The sequence below is a fragment of the Elaeis guineensis genome, chromosome 5 (assembly GCF_000442705.2).
Source record: "Elaeis guineensis isolate ETL-2024a chromosome 5, EG11, whole genome shotgun sequence".
Classification (NCBI taxonomy): Eukaryota; Viridiplantae; Streptophyta; class Magnoliopsida; order Arecales; family Arecaceae; genus Elaeis; species Elaeis guineensis.
Window position 1 is genome coordinate 38,858,194 of NC_025997.2, and position 23,349 is coordinate 38,881,542.

The 23,349-nt window shown below is 32.5% G+C and overlaps 1 pseudogene; it reads right to left on the reverse strand.

Annotated features, from left to right (window-relative positions):
- Positions 1–1,702: 1,702 nt before the first annotated feature.
- On the reverse strand, positions 1,703–9,457 carry LOC140857991 (zinc finger BED domain-containing protein RICESLEEPER 2-like; annotated as a pseudogene).
- Between the last annotated feature and the right edge of the window lie 13,892 nt (positions 9,458–23,349).

Consider the following 23,349-nt stretch of genomic DNA (forward strand, 5'->3'; position numbering starts at 1 on the left):
TTGGAGGTCTTCATGGCAAACTTGAAAATTTTATTACTAGATTTAGTTTATTGGATGGTCATAGACTTATAGTTAATTATTTATAAATTTTAAGATATGGATTTGGTATTTGATTTAGGATTTAGATGCTCTGAACCAGTCTTGATTTAATTAATGATTTGAATTGAACATCTTTATTCCTTTTCAATTATGATTCATCTTTTATTCTATTTAAAATAATGAATGTTGCCTTCATGTTATCGTGGCTCACCTCTTGATAGCATGGCCATGTTATGTCCCAAATTTAGGACGTGATATGGATATTGTTATGATTACAAAGTTCAAATATAACAACATACCTAACTTATATTTTTTATCAAAGTCGCTAAACTAGATACACTCCATGAAAATATCTATAGCAAAATAGTTCCACCCTTTAACCTTGGTGCTTCCTGAAATGACTATAATCTGCTTTTGTGATTTGACTAGGCTAATGTTCTACTCTGACTGTAGTCTGTGCATTAACAAAATTAATGTCATTAATTACTGGGGTTGTAAAATAGGCAAAAGTATGTCAAGGGAAAATGAACTAGTTTAATATGGTGGGATGCGCATGTTAAGATGCGCAATAGATGAAATTGCTGATTTTAATAAATAGAGATAAGAATTTTTACTATGAAGGTTATCATTACACAAAGATCCAACTTCCTTTTTTCTTATATAGAGTATTTGAAATTTCAAGTATAGTAAAATTATACAACAGATCAACAAAAATACCTATCTGTAGTATAATAAGCCAAAGCCTTCATGGCTTCCTATGTAGTTAGCCAAAATTAGAAGCTAAATGAAATTCTAAAATAATTACTCATTCATTGCAAGTTTTCTTACCTTCTATCATAATCATAAAAGATTGATCACAAAATACAATGCAAATTCTATATCTCTAAAAGAACTGTAAGGCAAATAAGATATCAAATAATATTCTAAGAAAAAAAAGTAAAAAGTTACATTACTAAATAGTTACATTACTAAGAACGTTTAAGATAAAAATTAATAATGTAAACATAATAATGAAAATGATTGTTACTAGCATAAGCTAATCGATAGTATCAATAATAATAGCCATTTCATAATTTTCAATCTTATAGTTCGGAATGAGAAGGTCAGCAATCTATATCCGAAAAAAATTATGAAATTAAAAATTTTTAATACACTAATATATGATAAAGTTTATAAAAGGTCTAAAAATTGAACCTCCAACATGAGACAAGGATCTCGAAACCAATTTTGCATGCATATCAAGGTCTATACCATATCAGGAGCATTGAATTAAAGCATTATGTTATTAAAGGACTGAATTGAAGTCCACTTATGTAAATTAAATGATATTCTTAAAGTATGATATTATTGCACTCTTGCAATTAAAATCCACTCATTTATGCAGTTGAGAATATGGATGGACACCAAAAATTTGAATGGACATTAGTTTACTATTCATAAATAATTTATTTAAAAAACTGATCCATTATATGACCTAGAACCCATGCACAATGTGCGGGCTCAAAACTAGTTGTTAATATATCATGAATCATCCTAGATAATATTGAATATTTTGATTCATTGATTTTCTAATAGTCTAAAATATCAAAATTCTGATCCCCTAAAGGATGAACCAATTTAAAAAATAAAATATATTGCAAGTTATTTTATTAACAATATTGGGTTATATTTTAATACAGATATACAAATTAGAGATCATAAAAGATCTCTCTTCTAAATAGATCTCTAATTCTAACTTGGATGGTTGGGCAATTTCTTTTTCTTGGATAAATTCTTCATAATCTTGCATAAAAAAACTCTCATCTCCTCTACTTTAAGATGTAGACACTATCTCCCCCACTTGAACATGAGAGCTATATGCACCATATAAAATTATGTAATGATCACAAAGACTTTGAATAACATCACACACCTTATTGATCTCAATAGAAGCATGATCACTATTACTATAGATTTTTTGAAAGTAATACTTAATAAACTTCATCTTATGTCTTGAATCAAGAACAATCCTTACGATAAGAGTGTGAGAGCAATCTTTTCAATACTTGTAAAATTTCTCTTATATTTTTAAGGCGATCGTCATCATAACTACAATAGAACTCCAAGATTGTTGAAGTAGGAGCATTTAAACTCCATCATCATCACAACTACATTTTTAGTTGTATTTTTTATTGGTAAAAAATTTTAGTTATATGATGAAAAATCTTTAAAAAGTTATAAATAATAATGCCTTAAGACCAATCTTCCTCAGTCGACATATTTTCAAAATTAGAATCCCAAACCTCAAGTTGTATAAATACATCCTTAAATTATATAGCATCATTTAACATGAAATACATAGAATTGCAAAGAGTTAGTACATCTATGCATATCTTTTTCTCACCATTCATCTTTAATTGTTTGAAAATTTTCATAAATATCTTCAATCTTACTTGAGATGACTTTATAAATTTAATAACCTCTCAAATCCTATCAATAGCAACCTCTACTGCTTTCAACCCATCTTCACAATCAAATTAAGAATATGTGCATAGCGATGTACATGAAAGGACATGCCATCTAAAAGTAAATCTCTTCTAAATTATCTTTTGATACGATCAAGATGTTGTCATTAGATACCGTAATTATCAACCAAATTCTAACTTCAATAAAAATTAAAAATACATAAAAAGTAGTGAATCGGATCGAATCCACAGAGAAAGCAGGATTTTGATTTGAAATCTTTGATTTTACAAAAAAAATAAAATTTTAGATAAAGTAATTTAAGTCAGAAAATAAAAATTAAAAGTATGAAAAATAAATCGGATACTAAGATCTACTAACTAGATCCTAGCATCTACTTGCCATAAAAATAAATAATAAAAATTTAAAAAGTATAAAATAAATTGAGTACTAAAATCTACTAACTAGATCCTAGCATCTACTTGTAAAAAATAAAAGATAAAAATTTAAAGTATAAGAAAATAAATTTTGGATTAATTGAAATTAAAATTCAAGTATAAGAAATTTAAAAAAATAATAAAATAAAATAAAAATAAAACTATAATAAAGATCTGAAGTTGATCAGCTCAATCTCATCGAAAAGATGGTTGATGATCTCTCTGTCTTTCATCGTACTCCATAGAGCGAACTGACTTCTCTCTTTCTTTTTTTTGGATCCCTAAAGCTATTTTATTTTTTTATTTTTTTTACTTTCTACTTAATTTTTCTACTTCCAAAGCTTATTCCCAGACCTCCTATTTATAAATAATTTTTTTATAATTTTTTGATAGGAAAAAGAGTCCTAAAACTTTTAGAAATCATATTAATCTCCTTAGAAATATTTCTGACCATCGGATCAGCTTCGGACCACCCAGATCAGATCAAAATCCATAGTTTTAATCCTTCTCTCAGTTGGATTCATTCTCAACCATTCGATCTGGGTTTTGATGAAGTTCTGACCGTCGGATCATGCAAAAGATCGCCTATTCAAAGTCGGGAATGTCCTCAGCCATCCGATCACTTGATGGATCGCTCTTGGGCGTCGGATCGTGTAAAAACCCCTCTCTTGCTGTGAGCCACGCCTGTGGACTGCGTGAAATTTTCTGTGGACCGTGCCCCTAGCTCTGTGGACTGAGCGACCGGTCAACCATGCACCGAAGGTAATATGTTTTATTTTTTAGGATATTTTGGCTTGATTTTTGCTCTGATTTTTTATCTGAAAAATAAAAAAAATATATGTATTAAATTTTTAAAAAATTTTTCATCATTTTGATGCTAAAATTGCTCAATTGAATTAATATCTACTTTTCATAAATATGCTCTAATTTTATATTTTTTTTAAAATTATTTATTTTTATAAGAAAATCTAATTTATTCATGAAATTAAGTTTTTAAGAAGATGTTAGTACCATAAATTATCAAAAATACCTATAATAAATATAAAAATACATCACTTATCACACTCCTCAACTTGAACTTTGCTCATCCTCGAGTAAAGAAAGAATTTAGAATTAAGTATCGTTTAATTTAAAATTTTAAATTTCATCAAATAATTTTTAAAAAATCATTGATATTCAGTAGAGCGTGAGTGAGGTATGTCATAGAAGCATTAATACTAATCAATGTGAAAGTTAAACTAAGAACACTAAATTTTTTCTAAACTTTTTCAAATTATTCCTACCTTTATCTCCAAATCATTCACCTTCATATGGACAAGTATATTATTACTTCTGTTCTTTATTTATTTTTTTTTTTTAATGTTATATCACTATTGAATGTCTTAACCCCTTAAGCTTTCTGTTTGATCCATGTAGCGAGTTTTCAGCCAATGACTCTCAAACCAGATGACTTTAGAGCACCAGATATAGAATATCCCTCGGACCTACTTGCTCGAATCAAACAGACTATTAGTTAAAACTAGCTTTACAATAAAATTTTTTTGCCCTTCATACCTTTTGACATGAAACTTAATGCTTGTTTAGGCAAAGAGGTCCGGTTACTCGACATGAAGTACTTGAAAATTTTTTTTTAAATATATGAAGAAACATATAGTTACTTTACACAAGCGCATAAGAAGTTAACTCTTCTTTGATGCTGGTAAAAAAATTTAGAAATACTCAAAGAAAACTGTTTAAGTTCTAAGCTTAACTCTTTATTGAGTTTTCTTAATACTTGATCTCTCAATATCTTACAAACTCTCTAGTCTGTGCATCAATTTTCTTTTAAAATGCTTGATTTAACTTGATTTTTAAGTATAATCAGATGCTTAAATACTAAATACTAACTTACTTGAGGACTTTAAAATTTTAAAAATTTTTATTATTCTCCCCCCCAACTTAATCGATATTGTCCTCAATAGAGTAGGAAAAATGAAGGGTACATGCAAAGAGAAAGAAAAAGAGAGATGTCACTTGATTCAGAAGTCTTTTCAAAATTGGTTCTCCCCCCAACTTAGTCAATATTGTCTTCAAATCCCTACAAAAGATACTAAGCAAGACTCAATTAACCTAAATAAAATATAAAAGAAAATAAAAAGTAAAAGTTGGGTTGCCTCCCAGAAAGTGCTAAGTTTACCATCTTCAGCCAGATCATGCTGATTTTCTCATCTATCCCATATCGAATATTAGATTGACAAATTTCAATAGTTTTGGATTACCAATCTCAGAAAGATAGTCTATAATAAATTTTAATATTTTATTATCAATCTTCAGAAAGTAGTTCACATCTTTATTTTTAATTTTAAAAAGATAATTCACAAACCCATTCACAGACCCTTGTTTATCGAGAATTTCTCTTATTTGTTCTTCTAAAATACTCATGAATTGAGTTTTTAGGTTAGGAGTTGAGTTTGAAGTAATGGGTGCTGAAAGGGTGTCAGTTGATTTTAAACATGTATACTCAAATGTGACCAAGGACAATTTCAGTTCTGGAGGAGGTGATTTTAAAGTGGAAGAACCGACTTCTGGGGCTGAAGGGAATGGAACTTTTGATGAATATATCTTGGGTAACTTATCCATTCTCTTCTCTTTATCACTTAGATCAATATCAGTACTGGGCTCAGGTTCTTCTATTGGGCTAGTCTCAGTACTAATCTTCTCTTCTAAATTTTTTTTTTGGCTAGCATCAGTACTAGCCTCACTCACTTGGACTTGATATGAGTCCCTAAGAATCCTATCACTTTTAAGCTCAAAGATTACTTTGTCATTTTCAAATTGAAGATTCTTAGGTGGGACATTGGATTGTTGACTAGGTCCAGGTGATTGGTGAATGGGTGGGTCATTTTCAAATTTTGGTATTGGTTTGTTTGGTAATTGATCTAGTTCTCTCCTCATAGAAGATTCAGCTAATTAACTTATTTGTACTTCTAGCCTAGTGAGGGATTGCTGTTGGGTCATGATCATTTATTGAAGTTGGTTCAATCTATCATCGGCTAGATCAATCTATTGAGAAGGTGGGTATGATGGCTGATTGTAATAGGATGGTTGAGTAGGCTGACTAAGCTGACCATTATTATAGGCATAATTTTAGTATTGGGGTCTATTCTGATAGTTCTACATAAAAAAAAATTGGGTCTGAGCCTGAGTCTATTGGGGTCTCCAAGAAAAATTAGGATGGTTCCTCCAATCTTGATTATATGCATTTAAGAATGGGTCATTGATAAGATTAAAGTAACCTTGAGCAGTTTGAACTTGTTCTTGGATGAAAGGTGAAAACTGTGCAGCCGTAGGACATTCACTAACATGATGGGCTGGGCTAGCATAGATAGAACAAATCTGCTGATAATTGGAAGGTGGTGTATATTGTGCAGGAGATTGTTGACCTAGAGCTAGGCATTTATCTATAAGAAGGTCAACTTTATCTAATTTTTGGGCTAGCAAGTTCAAATCGACCTCAGGACTAAAGTCAAAATATTTGATCCCATAGAATGATGAAAACATCGATGGGTTATAGGTGAAGGAATAAAATATTCTTTCATCTGTCTAGGTGGTTCTTAGAATTTTTAGCCATTTGATTATTATATTTAGCATGGATCGGTCATTCAATTTCAGGATTAGATTCAACTAGGTCAGAAAAAATTATACCGTGCATGTATTAGTGCAAACCCTAATATGTGTGTTGTTATTTTTTTTATTTTTTTTTTTAAGAAGAAGGAGGAGAAAAAAAAGAGAAAAGAAAGAAAGAGAAAAGTTTTAAAGGTGAGATCCTTAAGAAAAGTCTTAGACCTAAAGACATAAGATGAGAAGAATTAGTTATGGTTAAGTGTTAATTGCAATCAAGTTAGCAAACAATTAAACCTAGACACCTATAGATTTCTTAAACCTAACAGTTTGATGTAGAGTGGCTTAGTCTAGATACAAATTGGGTTTATTCTCACTTCCTTCAACTAGCCAGGTAAGAGGTGAGGTCGTGGGGGTCCTCCTGTTGCTTGCCTTAGACACCAATTGGATTGGCCAGATAAGCTAACGAAATCAATTAAATAACCATGAATCCACTTAGGCAGAGCCTTTGTAACCTTTAGCCTTAGACACTAATTTTAAGGGTGAGTCCAAACTTACTTTATACTTGACCACAATACTCCAAATGAACTTAATTGATCTTAAGGGTCAACGTCTACTTGATTTTAGTTAGGTTTGGATTAATGCGGGATGCTGGTTGGTTGTTTTTGAGCTAAAAATGGGTGATGAGATCCCTACCTTATCTTGTTATGGGTGTTGCCCTTAAATTGATTTGAGATGAATATGCACAACCAATTTCAAACAAGGGGTTCTATGCAACTAAATTAGATATACGAAATTAATTAAACTTGAAAGCTTACCTTGTCTCCAGTGATCACAAAAAAAAAATCTAAGATGATGAATGCTTCTAACAATTAAGTTTTTACTCTTGTCATGCAATTTTTATTAGATTTATGTGGATAAATTTTAGGTTAATTTAAAAAAAATACAATTTTAATACTAAAAAAATAGTTAGAGTTAGGGTTAGGATTGATCTCACCAAGCAAAATTGAAAATATTCTATCTCTTTTTTTTGAATTTTTTTTTTATAAAAAAAATTAAAAAAATTAGTAAGCTATATTTACAAGAAAATCAAAGAAATCAAACATTAAAATTGATACCTTTCCCGATAACAGTGCCAAAAAATTGATACGATCAAGATATTATCATTAGGACACCGTGATTATCAATCAAACTTCGACTTCAATAAAAATTAAAAATATATAGAAAGTAGTGAGTCGGGTCGAATCTACAGAGAAGGCAAGATTTTGATTTGAAATTTTTGATTTTGTAAAAAAAATAAAATTTTAGAGAAAATAATTTAAGTCAAAAAATAAAAATTAAAAGTGTGAAAAATAAATCAGATACTAAGATCTACTAACTAGATCCTAGCATCTACTTATAATAAAAATAAATAATAAGAATTTAAAAAGCATAAAATAAATTAGGTACTAAGATCTACTAACTAGATCCTAGCATCTACTTGCGAAAAATAAAAGACAGAAATTTAAAGTGTAAGAAAAAAAATTTTGTATTAATTAAAATTAAAATTTAAGTGTAAAAAATTTAAAAATAATAATAAAATAAAAATAAAACTGTAACAAAGATCTGAAGTTGATCAGCTCAGCCTCGTCAGAAAGATGGTTGATGACCTCTCCATCTTCCATCGTACTCCATAGAGCGAGCTGGCTTTTCTCTTTCTTTTCTTTGGGTTTCTAAAGCTATTTTATTTTTTTTATTTTTTTTCTCATTTTTTATATAATTTTTTTACTCTCAAAGCTTAATCCCAGACTCTTTATTTATAGATGAATTTTTCATAATTTTTTGGTAAGAAAAGGAGTCCTAAAACCCTTAGAAATCATATTAATCCCCGTAGAAATATTCCTGACCGTCGGATCAGCTTCGGACCGTCCAGATCTGATCAAAATCCATAGTTGTAATTCTTCTCTCAGTCAGATTCATTCTCAGCCATCTGATCTGGATTTTGATGAAGTTCTGACCGTCGGATCGCGCAAAAGATTGCCTATTCAAAGTCGGGAACGTCCTCAGCCGTCCGATCTCTTGATGGATCGCTTCTGGACCGTCGGATCGCGTAAAAACTCCTCTCTCACTGTGAGCCATGCTTGTGCACCGTGTGAAGTTTCTTATGGACCGCGCCTCTGGCTCTGTGGACCGAGCGACCGGTCCACCGTGCATCGAAGATAATATTTTTTATTTTTTAGGATATTTTGGCTTTATTTTTGCTCTGATTTTTTGTCTGAAAAATAGAAAAAAAAATATACATTAAATTTTTAAAAAATTTCTCATCATTTTGGTGCTTAAATTTTCTAATTGAATTAACATCTACTTTTCATAAATATGCTCTAATTTTATATTTTTTAAAATTATTTATTTTTGTAAGAAAATCTAATTTATTCATAAAATTAGATTTTTAAGAAGATGTTAGTATCATAAATTATCAAAAATACCTACAATAAATACAAAAATACACCACTTATCATCTTTGAAGTTTCTTGGCCACAACTGTATTTACTGGCAGATTGTCAAGGATGATTAGACCCAAACTTCTTTCAATATTCTAAGAAAAAATATACCTTGCAATACAATCACTATTGACTAAGCTTGTATGCGGTGAAGTTACCATCTTAAAGTCAACAATATGCTTTTCAAATTTCTAATCATTAGTGATATAATGTGCAATGAGATACATATATCCCAATATCTGATTTGATGTCCATATGTCAGATGTTAAGCTAATTCTTCCATAATTTACTTTAAATAACTCATGTAATCTTTTTTTTTCTTTTTATATATTTTAAAACAATCATATGCCAATGTTATTCTTCAAACAATATGAAATTTAGATCTAAGATTTCTAACAAATATCTAAAAAAAGCTAAATGTTTAGTTATTGTAAATGGCATCTCTTGTAGAATTATCATTTTTGCAAGATTCTCATGGCTTGTTTCTTGATTAAATGAATAGAGAGTCAACTCATTCAATGCAATACCATCTATTGATGTTAAATTATGTATTAACTATTTTTGCCTCCTATCAAGATTTTTTTTTGACTTGTAATTCTTTGTACATTTGTGAAGATGACTTGTTCTATTTTTAGGATCGACTGAAAATATAAAATAATAATAATTGAATTTAGCTTTGACTTTTTGATTTTCTATCTCAAAATAATAATTTTATATCTCTAACCTTCTTTTTCTACTCACTTTGGAGCTATCTATATTAAAGGGCTGTGTAAGTTGAGAACTACTACAACCTAGTGCACTTGAAATTTTAACAGTGTTTTCATTCCTATCCATCATATATATTAACCTATTTTATATAGAAATAAATAAAAATAATATCCATTGGAATATGATAAAAAGATAAAATAATATTATCCATTGTTCTTCTCGAATATCTTGCAGCATCAAATTAAAATAAGAGAAGCAGCAACTTCCATCGCAAACCAAAAATCCAAAAATAAGAATATGGACACATGCTATAGGCATCACATATTACATAAATGACAAGGAAGATGACAATCTTTGTATAATAGATGATGATCAAACAACATAACAAATCAGTATGAAAGATGGTCAAGGATAAAAAATTTTGGACATTAAAGAAAAGATATCAAATTAAAGAGTTTTAAGTATTAAAGAATTATAATTTGTTAAAAATAAGAAATTAATAAAAAAAGCATAAATTATTAAAAAGATACTAGCATCGTAACCATAAATTTGGAAATTCAAAATCCAAACAACATTAAAGAATTAAAGTAGATATCTAATAGCAATGCCCTTATTGAATAAATTTGTTCGAACATTAGATCTTTTCTATTTAACACTAGTTCCATTCTCTGAATATGTAGCTCACCCATTCATTCCTTAACTCATTGATACATGAATTTTTTTCCCACTATCCCCCTTTTTGGTAAGAGATAGTTTTCTCTTTCCCTTAAATTTCAATCACCTAAGATGAATAAAATCTCCAAATAGATAGCTTTTACACCATTATAGGAGGCTATGTTTTCCCAAACAGATTTTGATTTTGAATATCAAATAAAAAAGCTATTTTTTAGAGACATATGTTGAATTAAAATCCATCAATTATATGAAAAAGCAAGTTAGAGCAACTTTATCAACTAAACTAGCTAGCACCAAAACAATGAAGCCAAAAAAAATAGAGCAGAACTTTTAACAAGGCATACTTCTATAATATCCTTAGGTGCCTTTAGCTTATAGGGTAAAACAACATGTCATGTAATTGTTAAACTATTATTTTCCACTTCCAACTTATATTTCAACAGCTTTTTCTAGATTGCTCTTTTCCATGTGCACCCTGTCCATTACTTTAAAATATCACTTGTGAAGCAGGTAACTTTGAATAGGAAAAAAGATATGCAATAGAAGAGATTATAGCTTCTCTTTCCCTTTAAATCATAATAGATACGATGGTTATTTCATTAAACTATACAGGACAATATAATAATATTCTAGATGAAATCAAAGTTCGAGTTGGAGATCATTTGTTTAAGATATTTATGCTTAAATTGAATTGACTCAACATATTTGTGACTTAATCATATGGTGGCCATGTCAAACTATAGTTATATTCTAATGTAATCTAATCTAATCTTTGTAAGAAAAATCAGCATGAAAGAACATTCTTTTCAAATCTAATTATAGTTAGACTTGAAAAAATAGGAGAAAAAATATATAAAATTTTTCAAATCTAAAAATTGGTCTAAAAATTGGAAGAAAAAATAGTTCTAATTATGGTTAGACCAAAAAAAATTTGATCTATGTGAGAAAAATCAGTATGAAAGAATAATTTTTAGATCTTATCATGGTTCGACCAGAAAAAATTAGAAGAAAAAATTCTAGAAAATTTTTTATATCTGAAAAATAGAAAAAAAATAAATTATGGTTAGACTAGAAAAAAATCTTTCTGAGACTAGATGTTTTGGACCTAAAAAATCTAGCATTAAAGAAAAGAAAAATGGTGATCAAATAGAAAAGAAGAGAAAGATGTACATGTATCAAGACGAGAAGATGATCTTGGGATACATCTTTACCTTAGAGAAGTTTGGGAAGGAGGAGGGATGGGGTTTTTTTCCACGAATAGGAGGAAAGGAGGAGGTGCAGGGAGTAGCCATAGGTGGAGGTGGAGGAGGATGAATAGAGTGGCAAAGGACGTGTTGGTGAAGTGAGGACATAGCGAGGAGGATGAAGGAGAACAAGAAAAGATGAAGGAGAAAAAATCAACAAAGACATAAGATCTAGAATTTCGCTGTTTTAAAGAAGGACATATTTTGAGATGAAGTACTGAGCATGTGCTACATGCTAAAGTCGCCATCTTGTCAGTCACCAAAGTCGTCACCATTTCACTAAGGAGAGGGGAGATCAATCAGGAATAAGAAGAAGCCTAGGAGATGGAGAGAGAGCGATTCTAAGAGCGATATTTTTTTCTAAGAGAGTGATTGTAAGAGGCTAAGAGAGAAAGACTCAAGATGGATTTGGGTTCGAATCAATGCTAGGGTTCTATACTGGGTTTGGGTTGGATCATTATCTTAAGACCCAAATCAATCCAAAAATCTCCATGGATTGGATCGAATCGGATCAAAATTCAGTAAACCCAGATCTGACTCAAAACATAGAATTGATCTAATTTTAGAACCAATCCAGCTCCATGAGTCCTTTAAAATGATTCAGATCGGGTCTACACAGATCAAGTCTGATCGGATCATCAATCAACCCAACTCATTTGCAGTGCTAATCGAGGTTGAGGGCAATGGAGAGAGTGATGTTGAGATCAATGATAGAGAGGGTGATACGAAGATCGACAATGATGGAGAGGATTAAGTCAAGATCAATGATGATGGAGATAGTTAGGTCAAGATCGACAATGACTGAGAGGGTGAAGCTCATATCGACAATAAAGAGCTGAAGAGGGTGAGGCTAAGATCGAAGACAATGGAGAGGGTGAGGCTAGATCTTGACGGCGACCTTTATTCATGGAGGAGATCTACTTTCTACCACATTCCTCATCTTCATTACTGAAGCCCTTGCAAGATCTCGATCGCAACTCCATGAATTGCCACTTCTTTGGTATGAAATTCCTTTGTCATTATTGAAGCCCTAGGAGAAACAAGAATCCTATAAGAAGAAGAAGAAGTAGCCATTTAGAGAAGAGAAGGGCCATTGACTGGGAGATTAGAGAGATCCGAGGCTTCCATTGCCATGAGCGATGAATGGGCATGGCCATGACCCTCCATGTTATCTGATGCAACTAGGTCCCATGCTCCCTCACCATGGCCAATGGCAACAATAATTGCTTCTCTGCCCCTGAGCCATGATGCAACAACAAGACCTGTATCATCTTCCCTAAGAAGCCCTTCATCCACACGAGCACTGGCGGCGAGCTAGCCAAGGATGTCCTCTCCCTCCCATCCACTGACAGATCCAACCCTAGCCCTCATACCACTAATCCCAACTTCTATTTTTTAATGCATGCCCACATACCTCCTCAAAAGCCTTGAAAGCGGTGCCACTAGCATGGCTAGTCTTCCATTGGTTGAACTAAAGAAAATATGCAGTAGTACAGTACATGCAATTTTAAAATTTTATACAGTAGAAATAATAGATTAAATGATTTAATCTTAATCATATATATAAGATCTTATCTTAGACTATCACATCATAATCTGTGATATGAAAATATGCACTTTAGATCTGAAAATAAAAATCGCATCATCTCATTGATGCTGAAATTCTAGATCTAACTATTAGATCTACCATAGAAATCAAAACAAGTTAGAGATCGTTACCAAACAAATTTGAGCTTGATCTCCTTTGATCCAATGGTTAGAGAAGGTGTTCTTCAAATCACTCACAGCCACACAGAGTCGTCTGACCTTTACAGGAAGATCCACGCAAAGACAGATGCAGATCAGGGACTTAGAGGTGCTAGCCTACAAGCAATTTTGACAGCTGATTTGTTCCTCCTTCTTCAAGTGCCTTGGATACTCTAAAGCAAGAGAGAATCAAGAGAAGGAATAAAGGAGGAGGAGAAGAAGCTTTGGAAACAAAAATCAGTAAGGGATTGATCATGGGATGTCCAAAAGAGAGGACCCCTTTATATAGACTAGGATTTAGGGTTTTGCAAGGAAGAGCACCAAGAGTCAATGCCCAAACCTCCTTTTGGCATCCCAAAAAAATTTTAGAAAAATTATTAGGATGTGGAGAAAGATTCTGGATTCTCACACATCAAAAATTTCTTCAAAAAAAATAAGAAAAAAACTAATATGGTGCCAAAAATATTCTATATACGAAAAATTTCTTTCCTAGTTTACCTTTTATCTCTAATTCGGATCGCATTCGAATTAGGCAAGAGATAATATTATGACTCATCAGCTATTGCTGCCTATTCTTATTGGATCCTTTATCTTGACATCAAAAATCACAACCAAATCCAATTTGGCATGGAGAAATTGGCATGGGTTCAGGAGTGGCAAAGGAGATAAGGATAGAGTCTTAGTTTGACTTTGACTCTTCATTTCTAATCCAATTCTAATCCAAATCAAATTTGAATTGAACCCACTAATAAAAATAAATCTAATCTAATTAAAAATTTAAATATCTTATCAATTTTTAATCTAATTAAGAATTAGTCAAGTCAAAATCCTGATCGAATCAGGATCAAATTTTCTTTATAATCGAACTCGATCATATCAAACCCAATCAGAGTCGAACTGAATCTAATTCAATTAGACTTGTTCCAAAGTTTTTTACTTAATCAAATTGAATCAATTAGTAATCTAATTACTAATAATTTTTTTAAAAATAGTAGAGTCCCAGTTTCAATGGGACTCTTTCCTAGAGTCCGAGTCCGAGTAGGACTCTTCATCAGAGTCACAATCCAATTAGACTCTCCAACCATCAGATCTGATCAAATCTTCTAATACGTATGATCCCATAAGTTTGAACCTAAATCAGTAGCATAAGAATAATTTTCTATACCAATCGATGAAACTATCTAGCAGTGATGACCCAACGACTGGATAGGTCGAAGTATTGCAAAGCAACTTTCTAGAACCTACTGGCATATGGTTACCATATAACTTATCTCTTTGACTCAAATGCTCAAGGTGACCTAGGATTTAACTATCAATCCTAATTTAGTCTATCATATTATATTTCAACCTTTAAAATTCATCTCATGAATTATCCTGATCAAGATTTTACTAAATTAAAATATACTGATGCATATCTCCAAATAATTCAGAGGGATCAATTCCATCTTGACTCACACACCGACTTGATAAGTACTTAACTGCACCCAGTAACCTTTTATCACTGAGTTAAAAACTCAGATGGTCTAATACTAAAGTACAGTAAGTTACTTATAAGTTACCATGGTGGTCTTAGGTCAGAGGGACACTTATACCCATACCCTTTATGAGCTACTCTTGACAGCAGAGTACTCAGCACATGATCATATTTGATGTAAATGTATTCTTATATTCCATCTGCATGCCATAACAGTATCTCTACACTCTTTGATCAAGAGGATAATTAACTCATATGGTACACAACGATCTATACTTGATATCACATCGTCCTAGCAATAGCATATCATTTGATCATGAATATTTTTAAAGACTTAACGACAAATCCTCCTTTATCGATTAATTATAGTCCTAAGGACTTCATTACAATACAGGAGTTCAAACATGGACAATTTATAATGAAAATGCTAAATAATTATTATTAATAATAATTCATATATAATTTACAAGATGAGTATAATCGTCTAACGATTAGCTTTGGGACATATTTTTCAACAACTCTCATTTGGATTAAACCCAATCGGTACAATATCGAATATCCATCATCGACTTGTGGTCATCGAATTCTTAAATTTTGAGAACTTTAGTAAATGGGTCGGTCAGGTTCTCTTTCCTGTTGATCTTCTGAAGGTCGACATCACCTCAATCTACAATCTTCCAGATAAGGTGATAGCAACGCAGAATATGTTTGATGCGCTGATGTGATCTTGGCTCCTTAACTTGAGTAATGGCTCTAGTATTATGGTAGTATAACATGACAAGACCATCAATGGATGGTGCCACTTTGAGCTCACCGATGAACTTTCACAATCATATAACTTTCTTTGCAGCATCGGATGCCGCGATATACTCCACTTCGCAAATAGAGTCTGCCATAGTGTGCTGTTTGAAACTTTTCCAGCAGATCGCTCCATCATTCAGGTAAAAATATAATCTGACACACTCTTGCTATCATCATGATCTGACTGAGAGCTAAAGTCGGTGAACCCCACAAGTTTCAAGTCAGTTTCACCATACACAAGCCACTGGTCCTTAATATTTCTCAAATACTTAAGAATGATCTTTACGACCTTCCAGTAGTTTTCTCCTAGATCAGACTGGTATCTGCTCACTATCCCTAGTGAGTATGCCATATCTGATCTTATACATATCAAGGCATTCATAATAGAATCCATTATCCAAGCATATAGAAATCTACTCATACGCTCTCTCTTGAGGACTTGTTGGACAATCTCCTTTCGAAAGAGAAATTTTTTGGCCTATCAGAAGATAGCCTTTCTTAAAATTCTCCATACTTAATCATTTCAGCATGGTATCTGTGTATGTACATTGTGAGAGCATAAGCAGCCTCTTAGATCTATCTCTATAGATCTTCATCCCTAGGATGTAGGCTGCTTCTCCCAGATCTTTCATGGAGAATTATGACGACAGCCACACTTTTATTCTCTGTAATGCAAGGACATCATTTCTGATTAAGAGAATGTCATCTACATACAACACAAGAAATATAATTATTGAACCATTTGCCTACTTATATATGCAGGGTTTCTCTCCATTCCTAATGAAACCATACGTTCTGATCACCTTATTAAAACGTATGTTCCAACTCCGAGATGCTTGCTTCAATCCATAAATGGATCTCTGAAGCTTGCACACCTTAGACTCATCTGTGGATGTAAATTTTTCAAGTTGTCTCATATATACCTCTTCATCCAACTCTCTATTTAGGAAAGCTATCTTCACATCCATCTGTCAGACTTCATAGTCCAGGTATACTGGTATCGCAAGCACGATCCAAATAGATTTGAGCATTACCACAGGAGAAAATGTCTCATCATAGTCAATACCATAATGCTGACAATAATCTTTGGCAACCAAATGAGCTTTATAGGTCTCCACATTCCCGTCTGTGCCCCTCTTTCTCTTGAAGATCCACTTACACCCTATGGGTTTAACCCCTTCAAGTGGGTCAACCAATATCCATACAATATTGACCTTCATGGACTCCATTTTAGATTTCATGACTTCAAGTCATTTTTCAGAGTCAAACCTTTGCATCACATCCATATAGGTAATTGGATTCTCATTGTTTTTATCGAGTTCAACAGGATCCCGTCCCGGACCAAGAAACCTAAGTATCTGTCTGACTGATGCGGTACTCTACCGGATCACCTTTAGAATGTTTGTGTGTTGGGCTTCGGATTTGATCTCATCAAATTTGATTCAAATTTAATCATTAGTGTCAATTCTTCTACCTGTCGAACTTCATCAAGTTCGAATTTAGAGGCACTTATTCTTTCACTAAGAAAATTTTTTTTCAAAAAGTATGCCTTACTGCTGACAAATACTTTTTATTCAGCGGGCAAATAAAAGTAATATCCCTTCATTTTTTTGGGGTATCCTATAAAATTATGCTTATCAGACCTACAGCCGAGCTTATCAGTTTGTAATCATTTAACATAAGCTGGACATCCCCAAATCCTAAAATAAGAGAGGTTCGGCCTACGCCCTGACCATATCTCATATGGTATCTTACTAACAGACTTGCTCAGAACATTACTGAGCATAAGACAGGTTGTTTTAAGTACATATCTCCAAAAGAAGATCGACAGAGTTGCAAACCCCATCATGGACCGAACTATGTCCAACAAAATTCGATTTCTCCTTTCTGAGACATCATTATGCTGTGGTGTCCTTGAAAAGATCCATTGGGAGAGAATCTTATTCTCTCCTAGATATGTCAAAAAATTACTAAAGAGGTATTCACCTCCTCGATCAGACCGAAGAGTTTTAATATTTTTTTCAGTTTGTCTCTCTACTTCATCATGAAATCGTTTGAACATTTCAAACGATTCAGACTTATGTTTTATCAAGTAGATGTACCCATACTTAGATAGATCATCTGTGAATATAATGAAATAGCTATACCCTCCTCTGGCACATGTGCTCATGGATCCACATATATCAGTATGTATCAGACCTAGCATATCACTAGCTTGTTCACCTTTTCTAGTAAAAGATGACTTGGTCATCTTTCCAACCAAACAAGACTCATAGGTAGGTAACGATTTATAATCATCTTTATCAAAATTTTTTTCTTGAGCTAACCTGTTCATCCTATTTTTGTTGAAATGACCTAGCCTACAATGCCAAAGGTAGGCATCCGTGACATCATCTATTCTAGGGCATTTATTTGAAATGTACATTACATTAGGCCTAGATACAACATGGATACCATTGTTCAACTATCCACGCAAAATTATAACACCATTCAAAATGATATTACAAAAAAAAAATTTATTAATATTTAATAATTAGAATTGGCCAAGAGGCCTACAGAAATAATATTTAAAAGAAAATTAGGACAGTAATGACACTCATCAAAAATAATGTAATGAAACTCGAATACAAGCTTGATGATTCCTAAGGCTAGAACTGGAACTGATCTTCCATCTTTAACATTCAGAAATCTCTCACCATCTCCAAATCTCTTAATGACCTGAAGATCCTACAATGAATTACAAATATGAATAAGGCTACCGGCATCCAATACCCAAGTCCTTGTATCAAAAAGAGAGAAATTACAAGGTGCTATCACATAAGTACCTTGTCCAGCAACTGATTGCTTTTTCTTTTTTGGTCTGCTCGGATCAAGGAAAATGATATACTGAGGATAGTTCCTCTTCCAGTGATCCTGCTTCTTGCAAAATAAGCACTCTGTCTGACTTTGATCAGTCTTTAATTTGGGTTTCTAGGACTAACTCCCAGCATGAGGCACCTTCTTATTCTTCTTCTTTTTTTTCTTTCTTAAAGGGATGATGACTATTCGAAGAAAATTCTCTCACTAGATTCACCATCTCCTTGTGGTGCTGGTAATCTTTCTCAAAAGTCTGTAGTAATCCCAACAAACTGTGATAGTTGATTATAGATTTCGTCATTCTGAAATGACTGAGGAATGACAGATAGGACTTGGGTAGGGAGTTCATGATCGCATCCTTCTCCAACTATTCATGCAAGGGAAAGCCAAGTTTACTCAATTTTTTAATCTGCTCGATCATGTATAATACATGATTGATAACAGATGCATCCTCCCTCATTCGGATATTGAAAATGGTGAAACTAGTCTTGTGCCACTCAATATTATTAGAAGTATCAAAGAAATCCCTCAACACTTGAAGTATTTCGTCTAGTTGAGCCTCTTCAAATTTCTGACTGAACTCATCATTCATAGAGGCCTGCATAATACAATGAACCGTGGTGCGATCGTTGAGCCACTTCAAATAAGTATCTCAGATCGTGCCTTGAATGTTGGGAGCAGGCTTCTCAGGTGCCTGATCCAATATCACATAAAGGATCCTCTCGTGCTCTAGGACTATCTTTAATTTTTGATATCAATTATCAAAATTCGATCCGATAAGCTTTTCACTGTCCAACAGTGATGGGAGCAATAAGTTTGAGGTCATATCTGTACACAAAAAAAAAACACAAAATCTAATTAGTATATGAATTTGTTGATCCTAAAGACATGGACTTTAGTCTAAAGGTTCTCCTACTATTTTATACGAATTGATAGCCTCTACTTTCAAATCGAAGAATTACTTTAATTCTTTAATGAGTACTAGAATCCACACAGACTACATACACGCTCCAAGATGGCTCGATCAACCCATATGCACCTATGGGTAGGTTTTCAATCAATTATTTCTTCAAACGGTTTTTAGTATTTAATTTAGCTCTAGATTTTATTTCAGTGGGCAATGGGCCTTCACTGAAAGTTTTGATTAGGTCAAACCATTAACATGAATCTGCTCAGTGATTCTAACCAATGAATGATTAGGTCTGAGAATGGCTCGATCAACCCAACCATCATCAGATAGTTCAAAGAGTCATCATATGATGAATGATAATTTTATTATTCAGAGTGAACACCAGATGAATGGCGCCTGCAATGTCAATCATAAATAATGGACCCATTACCATTCACCTTAATGAGAGGCTATGATCTAGTTATCACCATAACTAGCTCATTTTAGGGACCTAATAATTTAGAAGATTTAGTCAGTTTACAGAAGAAGAGAGAAAAAAAATCAATCAGTAGACCACAATCCTCCCACTGACTTCACCAAGTCACTGAATCAGGTTAGATCATGCTGATTGAACTGACACCTAGATCAGTCATACTGATCAATCTTAATGGCATGGGCTAACTCGAATCACTTAGCAATCTAATCAAAATTTAGTTCACCAAATTGGCCAGGTAAGTGAGATCGGTGGAAGGGTCTGCTAAGCTTGCCTTAAACACCATCGAAATGGTCAGGTAAGTTGCTTCCAATTAAAAAATCATCGATCGAAATGCCAAACTTACCTTAGACATCAATTGGTTAACTAGTTTCGATTTGACCAACCTAATAATTTGGATTCAACCACTGAGCCACAATCAAGGTCCATGTGGTCTAATCAAAGACATAGACTTAACTATCTATAACTATTGTATTAGAGAAATCCTGATTAATCTAATTCAACGTTTGGTTAGACTTAATCAATTTCTCTACATGGTCAATCAAATCTTTGATTCTAATCTTAGATATAATCTAATTAAAGAGAATGACTTGATTTAAGCTAACCCATGTCCCATGTTTTATGCAATGCCATTAGATCTAAATCATAATTCTAGATCTATTGAGTTTAACACTTAATTCTTAACTAAGTTTTGCATTAATATGGTTAATATTTTAAAAATAATTTTTTATATAAATTTTTTACATCAAATCATAAAATTTTTTAGATCAAATCTAAATTTTTATGATTTTAAATTAAAATAATTTTGATTAATCAAGATTAGATATAACTAACCATCTTCGTAACTTGCATCACATACAACAACACCTAGGGGTTTCGAGATCTAAGATTTTGTAAGAAAGTAATTTTTTTCTTTTCATTTTCTTCTTCATGAGACCTCACAGTGGTATCCCTACATGCCATGAAGAATATTCCATTGAATGAAAAGAGAGGATCATGAAACTTTACTTGCTTCTATGATCGAACGGCCTGATGATTACCCAATCTGAGTACTTTGCTACTCAGAATATCTAATCTAAATAGATGATAATCAAATCTGAAAATAAATTAATTTAGATGTAATCTAATCATAAATAATTAGATCAAATAAAAAAAATTAGATCTAAAGTCATATTGATTCACATCAAAACAACCTTGGCTCTAATACCAGTTGAAGAAAATATACGGTAGTACAGTACATACAATTTTAAAATTTTATGCAGTAAAAATAATAGATTAAATAATTTAATCTTAATCATATGTATAAGATCCTATCTTAGACTACCACATCATGATCTTTGATATAAAAATATACACTTTAGATCTAAAAATAAAAATCGCATCGATCTCATCGATGCTGAAATTCTAGATCTAACTATTAGATCTACCATAGGAATCAAAATAAGTTAGAGATCGTTACCAAATAAATTTGATCTTGATCTTCTTTGATCCAACAGTTGGAGAAGGTGTTCTTCAAATCACTCACAGCCACACGGAGTCGTCTGACCTCTACAGGAAGATCCATACGAAGACAGGCACAGATCAGGGATTTAGAGGTGCTAGTCTGCAAGCAACTTCGACAATTGATTTGTTCCTCCTTCTTCAAGTATCTTGGATACTCCAAAGCAAGCAAGGATCAAGAGGAGGAATAGAGGAGGAGGAGGAGAGGCTCTGAAAATAAAAATCAGCAAGAGATTGATCATGGGACGTCCAAGGGAGAGGACCCCTTTTTATAGACTAGGATTTAGAATTTTTCAAAGAAGAGCACTAAGAGTCAACACCAAAACCTCCTTTTGGCATCCCAAAAAATTTTAAAAAATTTATGAGGAGGTGGAGAAGGATTTTGAAGTCTCACATGCCAAAATATTCCTCAAAAAAAATAAGAAAAAAATTAATATGGTGCCAACAATATTCCATATACGAAAAATATCTTTCCTAGTTTACCTCTTATCTCTAATTCAGATTGTATTCGAATTAGGCAAGAGATAATATTATGACTCATCAGCTATTGTCACCCACTCTTATTGGACCCTTTATCATGATATCAAAAATCACAACCAAATCTAATTAGGCATGGAGAAATTAGTATGGGTTCAGGAGTAACGCAGGAGATAAGGATAGAGTCCTAATTTGACTTGGACTCTTTATTTCTAATTTAATTCTAATCTAAATCAAATTTGGATTGAACCCACTAATAGAAATGAACCTAATCTAATTAGAAATCTAAATATCTCATCAAATTTCTAACCCAATTAGGAAATAGCCGAGTCAAAATCCTGATCGAATCAGGATCAAATTTTTTTTGTAATCGGGCTCGATCATATCAAACCCAATCAGAGTCGAATTGAATCTAATTCAATTAGACTTATTTCAAAGCTCTTTACTTAATCAAATTGAGTCAATTAATAATCTAATTACTAATAAATTTTTTAAAAATAATAGAGTTTCAGTCCCAGTAGAACTCTTCACCAGAGTTACAATCCAATTGGACTCTTCAGCCATCTGATCTGACCAAATCTTCTAATGCGTGTGATCCCATAGGTTCGAACCTAAGTCGGTAGCATAGGAATATTTTTTTATACCAATCGACATAACCATCTAACAATGATGACCCGACGATCGGATAGATCGAAGTATTGCAAAGTGACCTTCTAGAACCTACTGGTATATGATTAATAATTTATTTCTTTGATCCAAATGCTCAAGATGACCTAGGGTTTAACTGTCAACCCTAATTTAGTCGACCACATTATATTTCAATCTTTCAAATATATCTCATGAATTATCCTGACTAAGATTTTACTAAATTGAAATACACTGATGCATATCTCCTACTAATTCAAAGGGATCAATTCCATCTTAACTCATACACCGACTTGATAAGTACTTGACTGCACTCAGTAACCTTCCATCACTGAGTTAGAAACTCAAATGGTCTAATACTAAAGTATAGTGAGTTGCTTATAAGTCATCATGGTGGTCTCAGGTCGGAGGGACACTTATACCCATACCCTTTACGAGCTACTCTTGACAGCAAAGTACTCGACACATAGTCACGTTCGATGTGAATGTACTCCTACATTTCATCTGCATACCATAATAGTATCTCCACACTCCTTGGTTAAGAAGACAACCAACTCATATTTCACACAACGACCTACACTTGATATCGCTATCGTCCTAGTAAAAACATATCATTTGGTCGCGAATATTTTTAAGGACTCAATGACAAATCTTTCTTTGTCGATTAATTATAGTCCTAAGGACTTCATTACAACATAGGAGTTAAAAGATGGACAATTTATAATAAAAATGTCTAATAATTTTTATTAATAAAAATTTATATATAATTTATAAGATGAGCACCATCGTCTAACAATTGGTTTTGGGACATATTTTTCAATATGAATCACCAAATGAAGGTCT